Source organism: Notechis scutatus, chromosome 3, assembly GCF_049901735.1.
Source record: "Notechis scutatus isolate UNSWTSFEM ecotype Mainland chromosome 3, rNotScu1.2, whole genome shotgun sequence".
In the NCBI taxonomy this organism is placed as follows: Eukaryota; Metazoa; Chordata; class Lepidosauria; order Squamata; family Elapidae; genus Notechis; species Notechis scutatus.
The window spans coordinates 133,313,535-133,334,077 of record NC_142011.1 but is presented as its reverse complement, the minus strand read 5'-3'; the positions used below and the strand labels follow the sequence as shown (position 1 = coordinate 133,334,077).

The window sequence follows — 20,543 nt, the reverse complement described above, 5'->3', positions numbered from 1 at the left end:
AAGTAATATCAGAGTATCTTGTACTCTTTCTAGGAGACTTAATTGAAGATTACAAGGTGAATTATTTTTAGAAAAACTACACCAACGTTAAAGTGTCTGCTGAACTTGCATCAAAACGTTCTAGGATATCTCAGAAGGTCTTATCAAAGATGCTAAGTTATGAACACACTGAAATGGCTAATTGATGAAGTACTTGTAATCCTTTTCACACATCACCTGTATCTATACAACCCTCCTTTCTTTCTTGCCTTTTCAAATGTCACCTGCTTCTAGACAACTCTCTTTTCTTTCTTGCCTCACCCCCTTTTAAAATGCTACACCAATTCAACCATACCATGCCATCTGATCAATGAGCTACAGCTCAGAAAAGCTTATGCCTTTAATAACATGTAGAAAGGACCTACCAGACACCTTCTGTAGTAACATTCTTCCAGAGTTTATGTATCTAGCATTATTTTCCATGGAACTGATTTATTAAATTTTCTTTCTAGTGTTAAATCATAAATATTTATGGTGCAACTAAAAGAAGAACAATCCACATAATGTTAATGAAGAATTGCACTGCCAGATGTGTTACACTTTAAACAATGAACATATCAAACAGAGAGGCTTGCTATAGCACCATAACATAAATCCAGATAATTTGGCTATAAAACAGAAGGGGGAAATACATGATTCACTTTGTTAAGATTATCCATGCACTAATGATAAATAAATAAGTGCAATCTTACCTGTATTGCATTAAATCATTAACATTTTTGCACACATAATTAATTACAGATGCAAATTTTAGAGCTGAGCTGTCTAATTACCTGAATCATTGCGTACATCAGATAATTGGATAATTAGAAACCTCTTTCCCATCATTTACAGTTATAATTGTTATTAATTGTTATTTTCCATTTATTAGACATCAGAGCAACATTATACCTGTCCCTCAAGGAGAGAATCCTGATCATAATTTGTACAACAAATTGATTCTGATGCACAGAATTGTTATGAAAACACTGTTGGGTTCACCTTCCAAAGGATGTAGTGGCAGATTTGCACTAAGAGAAAACATCTTCTCATGTATTCTATAAGCTTCTCATATATTCTCAATTCTCCCTTCTCAATACACATTTACCATAGGCTGGAATACTTAAGTCTGTCATAGGAAAAAGAGAGTTGTGAAAATGTTCAGTTTTTCTAGAAGAATGCTTCTACAAAACCATCCTGGATATAAACATGTGATCTCTTTCATCAAAACAAAAACCAACTTCCTGTATTTTATTATTTGTGATATTCAGGAATTCAAAACTGTAACTAAAATGCTTTAAGAAAGAATGATAAGAAAGAAGATGGTTTGCCATATTTCATTGCTCGCCCCTTGACGGAAAGTTAAGAAAGGAAAATGTTCAGCACTGTGCTTTTGTGTTGGGGTGTTTCAAGACCTGCTTCTGCTGCAGATGTATATTGAACTCTTGTTTTAAAAAGTAAGCACAGGCAATCCTTGACTTATGGTCACAATTGAGCCCAACATTTCCATTGCTAAACAAGACAGTTGTTAAACGAGTTTTGCCCTGTTTTATGACCTTTCTTGCCACAATTGTTAAGTGAATCACTGCAGTTGTTAAGTTAATAACATGGTTGTTAAGTGAATCGGACTAGTCCCATTGACATGTCAGAAGTTGCAAAAGGACCCCAAGACACTGCAACCATGATAAATATGAGTCGGTTACAAAACATCTGAAGTTTGATCACATGACCATGGAGATACAGCAATGGTCATAAGTGTGAAAAAGATCCTAAGTCACTTTTTTTCAGTACCGTTATAGCAATAGCACTTAGAGTTGTAATTTTGAGCTGTCATTAAATGAACTGTTGTAAGTGGAGCGCTGCCTCTACATTTTGCTGTTATCTGCTGCCACTTCCTACACTCATTATTATACTGTGCTTTCTTGACATTGCCCGCTAGGACTGAGATAAACAGAATTAGATGGTTACTATTTTGTAGTTCTGGTGTGCCTTGAAATGTTTACATTTAGAGTTTGTCCAAAGATATATACTTCCTCGTAAAAAAAAAAAAAAGCTTGAGAGTCATTTTCAACATTTCAGCATAGATATGTGAATTGCCCCTCTATTTTTTTTATGCTGAATAAATATTACTATGTGGATAGAAGATCTGAAAAGAAACAATTGATGAAGAAAGGTAGGCATATGAATCTAGACTTCTAAAAGACAGACAATATTAGTCTCTGAAGGGCTAACCGTTGGTAATACAAGAAGCATGCCAAACACCAAAGAATCATACTTTTAAACATTTTAATGCTTTTTAAAAATGACTTTAGCCAATCCACTAAATGGATAATGAAACAGGGCCAGCTAAAACTTCTTTTGTATTAATTTTGAATTAATATTTCATTAATAGCTACATGGGCTTTTATGCAATTTTATGATAAATTATTTAATTCTGAAGTTAAGCTTTAGACAGATGTTAAATCAAAGACATGAGTGATTAAATGCATTTTAATAGATTTCCACTGTGACTTTATTCATTATGTACAAATGAATTCCAGTGTTCACGTAAGTGTGGAATTGATGGCTACATATCTTTAAAATAGGGGACCTTGTTCTAGCTTCAGACTTTGATTTCCTTGCAAGCTATCATGCTGTGGTTAATGTGCCTGAAAAAAAAGCTTATTTGCAAAGAGAACCGATTTAATTATGCAGATTAACTTTATAAAATAAACCATTGAAAATGTGAAAGCTACATGTCATAATATCTTTCCTCAATGATCCTGGCATCCTTGCTGCTTATTTTATGGAAGATATTATCCTTATCTCAACCACAGGAAGATTATCAGCTTGTTTTTATTACTGAGGAATATTTTGCTATAGACTTTAAAGAGGCAACTCTATATGTGGAGATAGAGTTCTGTATCCCATAAGTATCAAGAGTTCTACCTAGCAAAAATGCAAAAGAAAATTAATCCATAATAAACAGGACAGTGGACAAAAATTCAACATATTCCCAGGAGATAAGTGATTTAGGCAAATTCTGTCTGCTTAATACCTGTTAACTCCAGCTAAAACTTTGGAGCGATCAATTTATTTCTTTTGCTAAACTCCACATTTATTCAATTTAGCCTATAAATTATGTCAATGTGATTTTTTTGGGGGTGGTGGTGAGAAGGACAGTCAGCCTTTGAGATTTGTGTTTGCTTGTCCCTATAATTTATTTTGCATCTCCCATCCCTCCCCAAGGCTAGCTTGCAAAGCATCCAACCACAGTCAGGATAATTCCCATCAGTGGACAAAGACCACAGCAGATAGAAAGAGACACAAAGCTTAGCCTTTGTACTAATGTAGCCTTCTTAATGTACTTTATATTGGCCTTGTTCTTTCCAGAAACCCCCTCAGAATGTCACTCTAGAAGACCTACATAAGCGTGATGAATATGAAATGCTCACCGCAGGAGTTTCTTCTAATGTGAGCTTTCCTGCAGATTCCATGAATGCTCTGATAATATTGGATTCCCTGTAGGCTTTTGTGCATTCATTGTGAATGTTTGCAGGAAAGAAACTGTTATAATGCAAGGTCCTGGCTCATGAGAATGGAAACACCTAGGTGGCGTATGTGTGCAGGTTTTTCTGTCCTGAAACTTTGTCACTTTAAATAATACCAATAATGTGTGGGAAACAGGGCTTGTAATTCAAAGGTCATGCTTATGTGGGGGGGAAATGGCATTAAAAGTTTTTGACCATCAAACAGAGCTTCAGTGATGTCATCCATTAACATAAGCAATGACAAAAACAGGTTTCTTATACAACAACAACACACACAAAATATATGCACTATTACTGCCAAGGATCATTTCAAATTATGATTTCAAGGAGTTTGAAAAAATTCCAGGCATCATGAAGTGTGTTAAAGATGTTAAAGAAAAGCATGCAATTCTTCCTATATTTTTACCATCTGGGAATGTTATGGCAGAAAGTGGGTAAGAAGACTTTTTGCATTACCTTTAGATTTATAATTAATGATTCTGTAATTAATGAAGGATTGGTACCTTACTATCAAGATGGCTGTTTCAGCAGATGCTTCTTTCCAGAATTACCATTATCACAGACAATTCAGCTGAATAAACTGCTTTTAAATTTTGCTTTTTCTCTATGTATGACAAAGAATTCTAGTACTATTTAAAGACTTATGTTTTTGCTTTAAATCAGCAATAAGTATTATTTATTGATTACTTCACCTTGTACTCAATTTAATCTATATCCAATTTAATTTGCTATGTTTCATCTCTTTATTATTTATAATATACAGTGAGAGAGAGCATAATTTAATTTGATTTAATTAATTTAATCTTGATTTAATTTAAAAAAATACAAATATGGCTGTCTTTTACAGTATCTGATGTATTTGAAACATGAACTCTAGCAGTTTTTTTGTTGACTTTTTGTTGTAATTTATTTTATAAGGAATTATGACTTTGCTTAAATTGAACTAAGATTTTATATCAGTATGAATAATTTTCAAAATTCTTTTTGTAACTATTTCCATGTGTTTTTCACACTTGTTTGAAAGAGTTAAGAATGATTACAGCAAGACTAAAAGATTTAGCACATCCATCAGCAGAAAACTAATGTTTCATTTCTGAAGAAATGGCAAGGCAAAGATCTGTTGCCATCATTATCAATCTTCAAATATTTTTATATGCCTTATAAAAGATGGAAAGAGGATTGTGCACATATACTGGAAGCACTCATCCTTAAATTCCTAAAATAGTTTGTCAGATTTTGGCTTCACATAATATGTTGATCTGGTTACTTAATGTGCCTAAAAGTCTGGTGAAAAATCATAGGCTTTATGTGGTGTGTGAATCCTAATTTAATTGCTAATAGTTACTAATAGTAGTCCTCTATGGCCAATGAGCCATCACCTTGTGCTTTTCTGCCAATCAGAGTAGCATGGAAGTGTATGATTAATTAACCAATTGGTTGATTTATTGCTGTATTTATATACAACATAAGCCAATACATCTATAAACAGTTTTCTTTATCTTTATTCTTTTCCCATTTTTCCTTCATTACAATCAATTGCAAAAATAAATAAACAAATAAACATGCCCACTCCAAAGATGGCATACATTTTTATATTTTCTGGAGGAATTGCCAGAGGAATGATTGGCTTGCAATTCAAAACCTCAATTGCTTCTCTTCAACATAATCCAGCCTTTTTTTTTTTCTATATCACTACAGACAACAATGGAATAATAACAATCAAATGTTGTACCATTATTTGCAAAGTAATCTTTAAACAAAGCAGCCCCATCTCCATGTGTACACAGGATAATGTGATAATGTGTACACAGGGTAGTATGATAATATTTAAGGAGGTATTCTTCACTCTATTACGACTGTAATATAGCTAATGTATTAACAAAGCCTATATCTGTGGGAAAATATAAAGACTATGTTAAAACATTTGGATTATCAGCTATTCATCTTTAAATGGGAGGAGTGTTACAGTATTGAGATTTATGAACTGACCAGCTGCTGTAAGGCTGATGCAATGTAAGGCTGATGCAATGAAGATGGTGTTGCCATTTTAAGACCAAGAATGGGTCCACAGACATTTTACCCCATTAAGAGGTGTTTATATAAGACAGCCATTAGAGGGAATGTTTCTTTCTCCATGTGTCCTGTCTCCATTGTAGAGTTCTTCATATAGAGTTAAGAAGATTGATTGCTTGTCAGGTATTTGCCTACCATGTATATTTCTTTTTCTTTTTTTAAAACAAGTTTTATTTTCAAGACAAACAATACATAAATACACATAAACACAAAACATAAAAGCATAAAAAATCTCTTTTCTGAAAGTTGCTTAGTCCCGGGTTAAAACTCTTGGTCCAGACACAAGTTCAGTTTCATATTCATTTTACATACCATTTCATATCTTATTAACATTTTCAATTTTCTATATAACTTCTCCTCTCCTTTAAATTTTCTCATTTTTTTCCCCTCCTCTCAATTCATATCCTAATATTTATTATTCTTTGTCTGTTCTATTCCAGCCAATCATTTATTTTTCTTCTTTAAAAAAAAGAAGAAATACTTCTCCTGTACACTATATGGAGTATGATGCCTTTATCTTTTTCCCCTATATTTATAGTACCTAATATAAAATACATAACATACATTGGGATTCTGTCTGGTACATTCTAAGATTATACTATATTATCAAAAATAATACAAATCTATTCATTAGTATTGATATTCATTCATATCTTAGACGTTTAACTCATTACTTTTCAATTAAATCACATACTTTTATGAGAGCCCTATTTTCCATAATTATCCCCCCCACACATCACATATTATAGCTCAATATTTCGTTGAAATGTTCCTCCTTCTTCTACTTCAAATCTCATTTCACAAAAGATTTTGCTAGTATACCATGCTCTAATCATTAATTTTAACAATCATTTATATCTTAAACATTTTATCCATTTCAATTGAATATCATGCCTTTGTGGGAACACTTATGCTTTCCACGATTATTATCCCCCACATCACAATCTTGAATCATATTTCATTACAGTACTCTCTTTTTCTTAACAAAAATTTCACTTATTTATGTTAGATATTTTATCACATTTTAAGCTACATATTATTTCTAATTTTCTATAATTACTTCTAAATACAGATATAAAAATGCAATTTTATGTACCTTTCTAGAATCCCATTAACAATAAGATCTATCTGTTATCTCTGAAAAACTTTTGCTTCTTAATATCTTGCTCCCCACCATTAGAGCTTCTCATCCCTTCCTTTCTCTCTTGCTTCTTCTTCTCCTTGTCCTCTTTAACCCCTTGTCTCTCCACCTCCCTTTTATTCTGCTTTCCCCCTTTCTGTTGTTTCTTAACATAATGTCCCCTTTTCACCTTATTCTTCTCTTTTTGGATTGTTTTTTCAGATCTTAAAGACCTCTTTTCCTTTTTCTCTTGCTTTTTCCCGTCTCCAATCAAAGTCCTTTTTTCATCAAAGATGGCTTCTTCTTCCTCTTTGTCCCCATCATTTTTCTCTTTCATATTTTTGATATATAAGTTCCAATCCATCCACAGGTGATGCCATTGTGTAGAGAAAAAGTTTTTCCAAACAACCACCCAGATGATTTAATCAGAAATAATTTCCAAAGGTTCCAAAATCACCAAACAATCCAAACAGACTGTTTCTTTTAAATACCTTCTTCTTCTTCACTTTTTCTTTCTGAGGTTAAAGTAATCACAAATCCTTTTCAAATATATTTTTTGGAAGTTTTTAAACTCTTTGCAATTCTAGGCAATCTTCTCCTTATTTTCAAATTTTGCTCTGATTTTTTTTTCATTCTCCCTTCCCACTCACAGCCAAAAAGTTTTTTTTTCCCGCTGTCACTTTAGAAAAAAAAAACTTTCCCCTTTAGGGTATTCGCAGCTTGTGGCTCTCACAAGGAACAATATATCCTTAACAGCTTTCAAGGTTCCAAATCACTTTCTCCCGTCTTGTCCCGGTTAAAAGCACCTTTCACTTTCTCCAGCTTTCTCCCTCCTGCACTTGCTTACCCGGCTGCAGCTTTCTTCGTGGCGGCCATTACTGACCGCCGTTCCTCTGCCTCGGGAAAAGGGAGTTTAGCTGGCTGGGAGGGGTTTGCGGCACCCCCAAACCCCTTGCCGGATCCCCTATCTTCAGCTGCCTCTACGGGCAGCTATATCCCCCAGATCCAAATGGATCGGGGGAACCTTGGCGGCGAACGCAGCAGGGATTGCGCGGTCGCAAATCCCTGCTGCCGCCGAAGGCTAGCAAACCGGAAATCCCATCGCCTACCTTGTATATTTCTGTATATGTCTTGTATATAAACCACTGTTAAATGTCTAAACCTCTGTGTGCTATGTTTTGTTCCTGGGTTGTCTCACAGTAGTAGTCATGCTGCAAATGCTCTGACAAAGTATACCTCCTTAAACTTGGTTTCTGCCATCTTTGCCACAGACGTATATACAGTATAAATCCACTGTTGTACAACATGTGTTACGCTTTTGTCTAGATATGCCTTGTATATTTCATCTACAGCACATCCACTATTTGTTAACACAGAAATTATAAATGAATAAGCTGCCAGATCTCATAATTTAGTCTTCATAGTAACAAATATTATACATGACAGTTTTATTAAATTTAACAATAGCAGTGAATAAAGACCTTTTATAAATATTCTCACCTCATCACTTGGTTTAGAATTACAGAGATTTATTACAATTGAACATGAATTCACATTACAAAGGGTATGCTAATGTATTTGTATGCTGAGACAAAATAACATTTTTTCTTAATCTTGTCTATCTAAATTATATATGATATTTTGTCACATAATACAAAGTAAAGGCTTCTGTGGTATTTGGATTTAGAAAATAGCAGAATTTTTCCAATAGTTTACCACTGGAAGGTAATGAAAGATTTATGAAGGAAGTTACTTCTCAAATGCTCTCAAGGATTTAAAGGAAATTTGAGGTTGTTCATGTGAAGTATAAGGAAAGAGGAAGAGGAAGCTGAGAAATTCTGGAGTGAAATCCTAACATGGAAAGAAGAACAGATTTGTAACCATCACCATTTGCAAATCAACAATGAAAGAAAATTAAACAGCTTGACAAAGTCCAAAGACCCTAGTCTTTGACTGGGTCTGTGTAACTCACATAGGAATTTGAAATAGAAATGAAGACAATTTTTATTGTCTAAAGAGAAAATTATTAAATGTTTCTCTCTCTGGTTATATGGGTGGATATGTAAAATTTCAAAGAATGAAAAGACAATAAAGACATTTTTTTAAATGAGCAATGTTACAAACATTGAAAAGAGCCATGTTTTTAACCATCTTGCTTCAGTCTTGGGAGTGGGACATCCCCAGGGGTGGGATTCAATTTTTTTAACAACCAGTTCTGTGGGCCTAGCTTAGTTGGTGGACATGGCTTGGTGGTCATGTGACTGGGTGAGTGTGGCCAACTCAACATCATTCACATTGAGGCACGCATCTCCTCGCCTGGCCTCTCATGACTGTGGGGATGCTGCAACACTCGTAACTGTGAAAAATGGTCATAAATTACTTTTTTCAGTGCCATTGTAACTTTGAATGGTCACTCGACACAAGCAACGTACCAGAAAAGGAAGGAAAAAAAAAAACTCCAGAGAAGTTCCAGAGACAGGAACTCTAGTCCTGCCAAGAATGTAATAAATGTTAACGGAGTGGCAGTCTCTGTAAGCAACACCAGAATGTTTCCTTCCTGCCTTTCTTACAAGATTAGGCCAGTAATTTCTTCTAACAACCGGTTCTCAGAACTGCTTAGAATGTTAACAATCAGTTCTAGAGAATAGGTGCGAACCTGTAGAATCCCACCCCTGGACATGCTGTTCTTATGTTGAACTTTCATCAGAGTAAAGCTTTAGCATTTATTCTACATTATCCTTATTAAAACAGTGTAGTGTCCTAAAACATTTATCAGTCTTCTTCATAAAAAGCTTTATTTCTGAAACTATTCATTGCTATAAGCTGATTTTCTTTCCTATAAAATCAGAATATGCCAAAAGTTAAGTGAAAGAAGAAGAGCTTGCTCTCTACATCTAAACCAAAAACTCCCAACATTAAGTACTCAGGAGTGAAGAGTTTTCCTTTCTTCCTTAACATACACCAAGAGGTAAGTCTGGTCCCTGTTAATATTTCAGACATTATGCAAATGTATGAAATATTAGCATTCTCTATAGAGAGAGAATGGATGATTGACCACTATAATAGAAGAGAATATATGCAGCTCAAGGTTGAACTATACAGTCCTTAGTTAACATCATCAGCACTAATGATTTTAACTAGCGAGGTAATGAAATGTCTGCCAGCAAATACTCAAGCTCAGAAAGCACCAAGGAATCCATGACTGATCACTCTCTGGAGTTTAGGACAACTCACTGCAGCCAACTCACTGTGGCCAACTCAAAACAGGACAACTCACTGTGGACAATTCAGTGCTGTATTAATTGCTTCATTCAGTTACTTTTATTATTGGTGACCATGTTTGCATTTAAATTATTGTAGTTCTTGTATTTCTGGACTGACTTTTTTATTTTACCATTATTGGCCCAGTTCCATTGAATTTAATATAACTTTTGTATTTGTTGAATTGTCCCATGGTGAGTTGTCCCATGGTGAATTGGCTGTGGTGAAATGTCCCATTGTTAATTAGCATGGCGAGTTGACCCTGGCAAGTTGGCCAAGTTAGCCATGGTGAGCTGGCTGTGGTGAGTTATCCCATGGTGAGTTGGCTATGGCAAGTTAGCCATGATGAGTTGGCTGTGATAAGATGTCCCATGATGAGTTGTCCCTGGCAACTTGGCCATAGCAAGTTGAGTATGCATAGCAAGTTGAGTTGGCCATGACAAGTTGGCTGTGGTGAGTTGTGCCATGATCATTGGTGAGTTGTCCTGACAATTTGTCATAGCAAGTTGGCCATAGCGAGTTGCTTGTGGTGAGTTGTGCCTTGGTGAGTTGTCCCTGACATAGGCCATTGTGAGTTGGCTGTGACCAGTTGTCCCATTCTGCTTTCCTGAGAAAAAATGGGATACATTTTTGGAGGGATGGTTATCATATGGTTTTATCTTTCATTACCAAATTTAGATTCCTAAGCTGCTCAGTGTTGACAGGTTAGAGCAGGGGTGTCAAACGCACGTCATCACGGCGGCATCAGATGATGTATTGGGACTTCCCCCCTTCACTAAATCAGGTGTGGGCATGGCCAGCACATGACACATCTGGCCCGTGGGCCAGGAATTTGATAGCCCTGGGTTAGGGTAACATAGAAGGCTGTTTAATTAATTAATAAATAAGCAAGCAATAAAATAAATGATATGAATGAATTCATTCTTGAGATTTTCTGCTTGTTATACCAAAGAAAATGTTGCATGTCCTTTTTTTGAGATCCTGTGATATTGTGAGCTACATTGCCAGAGCCACAATATCAGTGATGTCAATAACCAACAACACCCAGTTCAAGGTCATGAAGTAAAGGGCAAAGCATCAGATGAAATACAGAGAAGGAGAAAAAGCAATGGTTAAGCAGCAGTGGCTGTAAGAGTGAACTGTAGTCTTCTGCTGACCTAGGGCAATTAACTGCTTAACGGAGCTTCCAGTCTGCAGTAAAAATTCTTAGCTGACCAAATCAACCAAACTAAATGTTTTCCTGCCCTATTGTGTAATAAACCCTTTTTTTTCTGCACAAGTGTTTTGCTTCATGGGTTTTGTATTATGAATAGGACTGTGCCAAAATCCTGATTTGAAGGGCAATGAATCAGAAGACATATGGCTGCTCATATAGCACTTAGTGGAAACTCCTTAAAACAACATATCCTTTTCCCATGATACCCATGAAAGGAAGCTGTATGAGCCCAGAAAAATATGCAGCTAAAGTTGCTCCTGACCAATGGTGTTTCTGTGCTAATATATGTTCCAAACCATATATTGGCCTTGAACTGCAGGTTGTTTTTTTTTACAAAGCCTTATCAGATAGTTGTAACATAATTTAGTGTAGTAACCAAAATATCCAATAGAATTCCACCACCACCCCTTCCACATGTCTGATGAAAAGATTTCATTGCAATCTTTACACAGAAGATTTTGATCAAATGATAATTTGGAGGTAGCAAGAAAATAGTGTTGGGTTGAAATTCTACATGAGCTTTGGACCTTGTTTTAAGTACATTTTTGAAGGGTAGAAGGCCACAAATATGAGATTTGGGGAAGGATTTGCAGGAGATTATTTGCTTTTATCTGCAGTATATCTTTGTCAGGGCTTATGAAATAATTCTAATCTTTCTGCTAACTTAAAATGGCAGAAAACTGTAGTGTCAGTTTTCAGCAATCATAGCTAAATGAAATTAGTCCAGTGGATCCAAGAGCTGCATAAAGACTTTGGTCTATTGGTTGATTATTCTTGTTATCAGAAATAGAGATATGGCCATGACTGTAGCAGTGTCAATACCTGGGGGAAAAAGTTGACAAACATATATATATATATATAACAGCATCCTCCTGAAGAATTACTATCTGGTGATGGGTATGGTTTTCCAGATTTTACCAATTCATTATGTAAGAACTTATCTTTTCTATACTGCATTGTTTCTCTTTCTTTTCCATACAGCCTAGTTAATTATTGTAATTCTTTTATAAAAGGGCACAAGGGTGTGTCATACATATTTTCAGGGAAATTTTAAAGAAAAAAAAAAGTACCAACAAGATATAGAGTTTTTAGAAAAACTGAGTGGCTGCAGGAAGACGTACAGTTTTTATTTATTTATTTAAGACGTACTGCTCTTCTACACGCTGGAACAAAGATTGATGTCATCTTTGGAAGCCAGATTGAGATTTGATGCTTCCACACTTCCACAAGCCTGAGAAATTCAGAGGGGGGATTCAATTGAGTATCTCTAAGTAGACAAAATAAAATTCTTTTGTTAGTTCAAGGTCATTGAGTATGGTACAGAATGAAATAAGAATCTTACTTTAGGCCGGATCGTGATCGGGCCGTGTGATGTGACAATGACCAAGGGGGGGATGGATTTGTAGTTTTGAATATTGCAAGGAAACCCAAAACTTTCAGATTTGGGATTCCACAGATGTGCCAGTTACTATCTAAATAAAGCAATCTTTGAGAGGTGTCTGTCTCGGAGTTATTGGCTGGAAAGGAGGGTTTCTGGAATGCTGACAATTGAATTGAAATTGATAAAAATTATTTTGTTTTAAAAATTGTGATTATCTGCTTTGAATATTTACTAGAGTAGGAAGAAACTCACTAGTTGAAGATAGGATGTGAAAGTAGAGAAACTCCCTTAATGTGCTTGGACTCAAGGACATATCACCTGATGTAGTATTCAAATTAAGTTTAAATAATTTTTCAAAGCAATTTTTACTAAACTAGCCATAGGACTTGTTTGCTTTCCGACAACTTCGATGTCGTGTTGTTGAAATATCAGTCTTAAATAAGAGAACTTGTGTATGGCTTTGGATTTGCTGAATCTTTCAAACTTTTATCTTCTGAAGGTTTTGAAGTCTTCCCAGAATTCAGTTCTTTTCTAAATCTTAACAAAAGTATTATTTTACAAAGATGCATTGTTAAAGAGCAACAGTGGTTTTGATCACAATAAATAGCCTCACAGGGTGCATTCAGTGAAAGGGCTTTTAGTAGGCCTTTGTCAAAGGTACTTACATTGCATCTTACCAAAAATACATTCAGTTTTTAAAAAATGAACTGAAACCAGAGAGGCAGCTAGGAGGCAATTTAATGACCATTCATCATGACAGAGTTCTTTTCAGCTTGATGTTAGTTTTGTGTGTCCTGCGGACTGCACAAAAAATGCTTGTGATTAATAATAGGTTTTGCAAGGATTTGAGGACAATATTACAAAGCTAGGAGTTTGGTTTTAAGTAGAGTCTTAAAATGAATGGGTGGAAGGATGAGGAATGTGAAGCTATGGTGGGATTCAAATTTTTTTTACTACCGGTTCTGTGGGCATGGCTTGGTGGGAGTGGCAGAGGAAGGAAACTGTAAAATCTCCAGTCAGAGGTGGTATTTGCCAATTCTCCAAATTACTCAAAATTTCCACTACCCGTTCTCCAGAACTGGTCAGAACCTGCTGAATACCACCTCTGATGTAAATAATCTTTAGTTGTTCACTCAAAGAGATGGACTTTTAACCTTACACATTTGATATGGTGTGATATTTGCCATGATTTCCTCATGCCAGGTTTGACCTTACCATCCCCAACAGTCTTAATATATATATATATACTTTGAGTTGCTTCAAAGGTACTTCAAGCTGAATTCCAGGGTGTCCAAGAGAGCACAGGAGTTATGGAAATGCTCCAAAAAGCAAGCCAGTAGCAATCTTATCCTAGCAATTCCTTCATCAAAGAAAGAAGTGCTCTGCAGTGAGTAAAAGGAGAGCAGTTTGTTTTCTTCATATTTATCACATTTTTTTAACCTTTATTTAACATATTTATATAATCCTTGAAGAAATTCTAAATGCATGTCTGCCTGCCTGCCTGCCTATCTATCTATCTATCTATCTATCTATCTATCTATCTATCTATCTATCTATCTATCGGTTCTCTGCCCGGTTTCTGGTGGGCATGGCCCTGGTGGCCTAGTCGGTCTCCTGCACTGGGCTCTGGAGGTGTTCTTTGAGCCTCTGGGAGGGCAAAAATGGCCTTTCCGGGCTCTGGAAGCCAGAAACATTTCTGGTTTTCCCGAACTTCCAGGAGGCCCATTTTTTTGCTCTTCTTGAGCTTCTGGGTGTGCTCTGCACTTACCTGCATCCATAATGGGCCACATGGGGACTCCTGAGAGGGGCAGCGTGGGTGAGGCTAGCCAGGAGTGGGATTTGGGGGTTGTCTGAACTGCACAGAATCTTAGCTAGGGGCTCTCCCGAACTCCTGTGAAGTGAGCCTAATTTGCAATTTTTACACTACATAAAATTTTAAACACATTGAGACTAAATCACAGTAAATTAACCTCTGTGATAAGCTCAGATGTTAAGATCCATCAATCTGAATGACCAATATTGTGCTAATTTGGCATACGATCTTCTCACATGATTCTTCTCACATGATTCTCCTCTTCTGGGAAAAGTATAGCATGACTTTATTTAGACAACAGTTTGCCCGGGTATTTGTGAGTAATTATTGCCATTGGACCAACATTTTTCTTTTATATTCTTCCCTTTGTTACTGTATTCATCACACTCTTTTTTGTTTGTTTTAAATGAACATTTCGTGATTCAATTATATAATTGCAAGCCAGTATTTTAATCTCTTTTAAATTAAAACTGTATACGTCAATTATTGAAAACTGTACCCATAGAAAATGACAAACATAAATGTATTTATATATGGCAATATTGTATGCAAAGGGGAAACATTAGGAGAAATTCATATAAATGTATGCTACAATATAGGTGGAAGTGTCGCTAGTCTGGGAAATAACTTTGATTGCAGTCAGATATAAAAATAACAAGTGAAAACTCCCAATGAATCCTGAAATATGATGAATCCAATGCTAAAAGAAACAGAGTTTTCAATATTAGATTTATAATTTTTTGCCTGAGTTCTGAGAAATCTTAATTATTAATGAGCATGAGATGACAATGGAGATCTAGGATGACTTTATAAAATAAATATAAAGAAAGACTTGAACCTAGTATCTAATCCCCTGGACTTTCAAAACCCTACGGTGTTCTCATCCTTTTTGGACTTTACCTAATTTCTATAACCTGGAGCATGGACACGGGAGACATTCATGCTGAAATAATGTCAACTGATAGGAAATAAATTTTCCCCCATGGTATTTAAATTCCTGGAAGGCATGCCCAGTAGTGGCTCACATTTGGCATCTGGCTTGTTTCTGAGTTTCTAAAGGCAACTGGCTGCTTGGAATACTGAATACTGATCATGATAATATCGAAAGCGGCTCTGATCTCAGCAAGGCAATTTTTTTTTTTTAAATTCAGCAGTTTGTTTTGCATGAACTGTTATAGTTCCATTTAACTCTGTGGTTTTCAAAATCTGTTTTTCTTCCTTTCTGTCACTCTGTTTGATTTGCTTTTCAGATGATGCTAGACTGCAGTGTTGAGAAGAGCAATGATGTTTTTCGGGCTCTCTTCTTCCTTGACAGTGCTTTTATTGATCAATTTGAATATTCATCCTAGATTCCAGGGCTGTCATCTAGCCTAACAAATTACACAAACCAAGGAAAATTTGGGAAAAAAAAGTATTACTGAACTATAAATGAGAGATATTTGAGTCTTATGCATTTAATATTTTTGCTTGGTTGATTTCAGCATTATCTTGTTGCATCTGACTCAACTTCTGGGGTCTTGAACGCCTTGGGAAAAGCTATCTTCTTTGAGGCCATCCAAATATCCCAGGCCATTCAGTGTCTTAGTTTCTTCACAATACACAATGTCTTTTGCAATATTCTTACTGCAAAAGAGAAAGCAATATTCGGTTGCTCTCTTTTTTCTTTTCTTTGCTTACTTATGAATGCACTTTCTTCTCTCATTCAAAGGGGGAAAAAACCTCTTCATTCTGTACTTTATTTCATCTTGATCTTTAGGATACTTCTTTCAAGCTATCTTTCTTTTATCTTCTTACCATAGCTCCTTCTTTTCTGAGCCATACATTTCTCTCAATGCATTTAGTTCATGGGGAAAAGAGCAATTCTTGTTTTTGAGATGCCTAGCTCTAAACCCCTCTCCAACTCCACTGTATCTAACTGCAGCAATTTATCTCTTTCTTTGATTTTTATTTTATTTATTTTGTCAAACGCTTACAATATGATAGAAATAAGAATGAACATAAGTTTAAATACAAGAAATAGGAACTAATAATTGGGGACAATAGGACAGGGATGGTAGGTACGATTGTGCGCTTATGCGCACCCCTTACAGACCTCTTAAGAATGGGGTGAGGTCAAAGAGGTTCGTTTAAGGTTAAGGAGTGGGGGTTTGAGCATGTGACAACAGAATCAGGTAGTGAGTTCCAGATATTGACCACTCTGTTGCTGAAATTGTACTTCCTGCAATCAAGTTTGGAGTGGTTTACATTAAGTTTATATCTGTTCTGTGCTCTTGTGTTGTTGTTGTTAAAGCTGAAATATGCATTAACTGGTAAGACATTGTAACATATTAATTTATGTACTATGCTTAAGTCCAATTTTAGCTGGCATAGTTCAAGGTTGTCTAAGCCTACAATCTCAAGTCTGTTGGTATAGGGTATTCTGTTGCGAACAGACTTCTAGTTTATTTCTGAAAATTAATAATTTCCTCCCTTTCCAACTTTCACTTTGCAGTTAAAAAAATATATCACACATTCCTAGCAAACTACCAATTTTCATCAAATGTTAACTCTTCATTATTCCTAAATTTTACCACAACTGCGGGGTTACACTTATATAAGACTAGTGAGGTAATGGAAGAGTTGAAATTGTAACCACAATGTATTGATCGGTAGTTTTATTTATTTTATTTATTTATTTTTCACATTTCTTCACCACCCATTTCTGTCAGGAAAGGGCTCCAAGTGGTAAGTTTATTATCTTAGTCCTGTGTATGGATGGGAAAAGAGGTTTTTCATATTTATTGATTTAGCATATGGCATCTACAGAGATCAAGAATCACTGATCTAATTGCTGTTTCTGTAGTTTTTGATTGTGAGGGATGCAATATCTAGTTTGATCACCATGTGTATAGACTTTTAGTTGCTCTGTTAAAACAGAACTAGGGTATACTATTTTGGAGGTAGTTTATACTTCATACCCTGGAAGACAGGTGAGAAGAAACAAAGCAGGTGATGAGCAATAGACTAAGCAAGGAAGTAAGCAATAAGAGAAAGATATATAAGTCAGCCGAAGTTGTAATGGGAGAAAAGTTGTAGAACAAGCAAAACATAAAGAAGAAAAAACCATGAAAGAGGGAGGGAGAGGGAAAGGGACAGAGAAGAAATAACAGCAAGTAAAAGAAAGGTTGGGAGAAGTGGGAGGAGATGCTGTAAATGACTTTTTATTTCTCCTGCTTTATCAAGAAGACTCCCCTCAGGTTCTAACAGGTGGCTAAAGTAACTGGTCATAGCATGTGTTCCATTTCCACCAATCCAAACCCATGCTAGTTAGAGTGACTGGTGGGTTCTTTTTTCTTTCCAAGAAGAAATCTATAAATGCCTTGCTTAATTTGTCCCACATTAAAGGTCTCAGTTCAGCACCACCTTTACTAAACTGGAATAGAAATTGGCTGTTGATACAGAACAAGACTTATTTTTGGCCAACTTAGAACACGAAGAAAGCATTTTAAAGTGGTGTGGGGATATAGAAAATTTTTTGCATCTTCAAGGAGTAAGACCAGGAGTAAAACTTATTTACATTTCTCAAATAAGTTCTTCAGAAAATTAGCATAGGCCTGACCAATTGTCATTGTCTTTAGTAAACTTTCAAGTTATATTATTTATTAAAATGATTTAAATATTTATGATCTTGGGTTTGGCCACACATTTATTAGCTACCAAAGTTGAGAAACACTGGTATAGATAGGATGATGCATTTGGATTGGTAGATTTAAAACTGTTTGTACTGTATGAATTTATGATAAGTTGAAAATCACCCCAAACTCTAAATAGCAGAAACATTTAATTAAGCCTTTTTTAGCTTAATATCTCTTGTATTCCAGTATCATTTGGTTTTAGCCAAGTATAAAAACTCTGATATGTTTCCACATATGTATGGAAATGATGTCCTTTTTCAAACATATCATTATGATGTAATCTAAGGACTGAATTATTTTCTTTATAAAATGAAAATGCTCCTAAGATCATCAAGGTGCTAAAGTATAATGTGACATAATTTATTGATTTTTTTTCTTTTAAAGGAAAATGGTTTCATAAAGCCAAATCCAGAACTGAAGCAGTAATTGGTGATTAAATTGAGACTATTATGTGAGCAAAACCTACCTTTCCAGATGCATACTTTGGAACTGTGTTAACTAAAATACCTTCTTATGTGCTATATTGTTAGAATTAATTACAAATGAAATAAAAAAAAGCACAGATATCTTTCAGCTTCTCTTTTGCTGAGCAGTTTGAAATATTGATTTTTTAGGATTTGATTTCTTACTGCCTTTCCCTTCCTCAGTAAGAAATTTAAGCAGTTGCAATGTGATTGTCATTCCAGAAGGTACAGAAAAATATTGCAGCAATTTCATATAACTGTGTATGTCTATTTTACCTTTCCCCTGACCTGCTGCTCCATCTTGCTGATCCTGACACCACATTTGGACAGCAGGAATCAAAGAAAAGAAGAAAATATTGGCTAAAAGTCAACACAGGTTTTGTTTTGTTTTGTTAGTTTTCCAAAAAATAGAAGATTGTCCTTAGGATGAGAAAGCTCACCTTTTCAACTGAATTTAATTAAAGTCTTCCACTTTAAATGGATTGTTTCATCATGCCTGCATACCACAAATTGTTATTTTCAGTGACTGGAACAATATTTCCTAATGACTAGATTTTATAGACCTCCATTGATTGACATTTTGCACATGATGCATCAAATAAGATGATCACATTTATTTTTTCATTAAAAAAATAAAGACTGTCATGTACTTATTATAGGGAAGCAGATATTTTAGGATTCATGACTGAAACAAAACTGAGTGAATCAATTAATTATGAATATAATCCTAGATAGATAGATAGATAGATAGATAGATAGATAGATAGATAGATAGATAGAAGTTTTGAAAGAGAAAAATAGTAAATGAATAAGTGCCACTTAAGGCTAAGCAGTTTAGTCAGCACAAAGAGCAAGCCAAAGCAATGTCTTTGACTGGACTGTACAACTTTTCAGACTTGTTTTATGGATGACAGTTGTATTTACTATAAATATTTCTGACCAATTTTCAAGTAACTGCATGATATGCATATTCTGGAAATATAAGGGCATCATTGAAAGTATGGAAATATGGCTCCTTCCCACCACCCTTGTTTTTAGTCATTTCCATTGGGGTTCAATTACTTTTATTGTTGTTTGCATTGGAAACTTTGTACCAATTTGGTTATTTGGGCAAGGGGTAGAAATAGTATTCCTCTGTATGAAAAATTCTGATTTATGGAAAGAAGCAAATGTATTCAATCTAGCAACCATCAGTTCTATTTGAGCAAGGATTTTTAGAATTCCGAGCAAATGGAACATCAGGCTTTGCCTGAAAATTCTGGGCTTTGCTGTCCCAGTATATTTGGAAGGCACTAGGCTAGTGAAGGATGGGTCCAAAATGGCTCAGCAGATTTCTACTGCCAGAGACTGAAAGATAAAATATCAACTCTTTTTCCTACTAGATATATTGTGGTCTTTTCCTCAAGGAAACTAAGAAACTAAGAAAACGATTTTCTTGAGTACCTATGGGTACTCAACTATTCTAAAACTGGACTCTAGCTTTTCTCTCCTTTGTCTTCTAATTATCCTTGATCTCAGAATGCACAAACAATTCATTGTAATCATTCAACAATTGTCTTACCAAATAAATACAGACACTAACACACAGGTATGGAACAAGATAACACTTGCCCTCTCTGTTCAAAATCCTTCAGCTAAGCAACAAAACATTGAACAAGTATTCTTTCATAATGCTATCATTTGAAGAACACATTAGGGGCCTGTTTAAAAGTAATTTGTCATATCTCCCAAATCAATAATTCAAAGCTTAGGAGGTGAAAACATTTTTAGGCAGGCACTCAAAACCAGGTGAATGTAATGAAATAACTGTGGCTCAAGTTAATTAAAATAATAATGCAATCTAAGAGTGCTGAATCCATAATTTTGAACACATATACAAACTAATTTGGCTTCCATCTATGTTTTCAATTCCCATTACTACAGCCAATACAATTCTATTATGTTCCTTTCAACTTGTTGTAGATCACTTGGTTATAATTAAACATTAAATATT

The 20,543-nt window shown here is 35.2% G+C and overlaps 1 long non-coding RNA gene across 1 annotated transcript in view; it reads right to left on the bottom strand.

The window, feature by feature from the left end:
- LOC148131397 (uncharacterized) overlaps positions 1-18,856 on the bottom strand; it is a 99,959-nt gene extending 81,103 nt beyond the window's left edge. The window contains exon 1 of the long non-coding RNA XR_015748775.1: positions 18,827-18,856. This is a non-coding gene — a long non-coding RNA (uncharacterized LOC148131397). The remainder of the gene's footprint in view (positions 1-18,826) is intronic.
- Between the last annotated feature and the right edge of the window lie 1,687 nt (positions 18,857-20,543).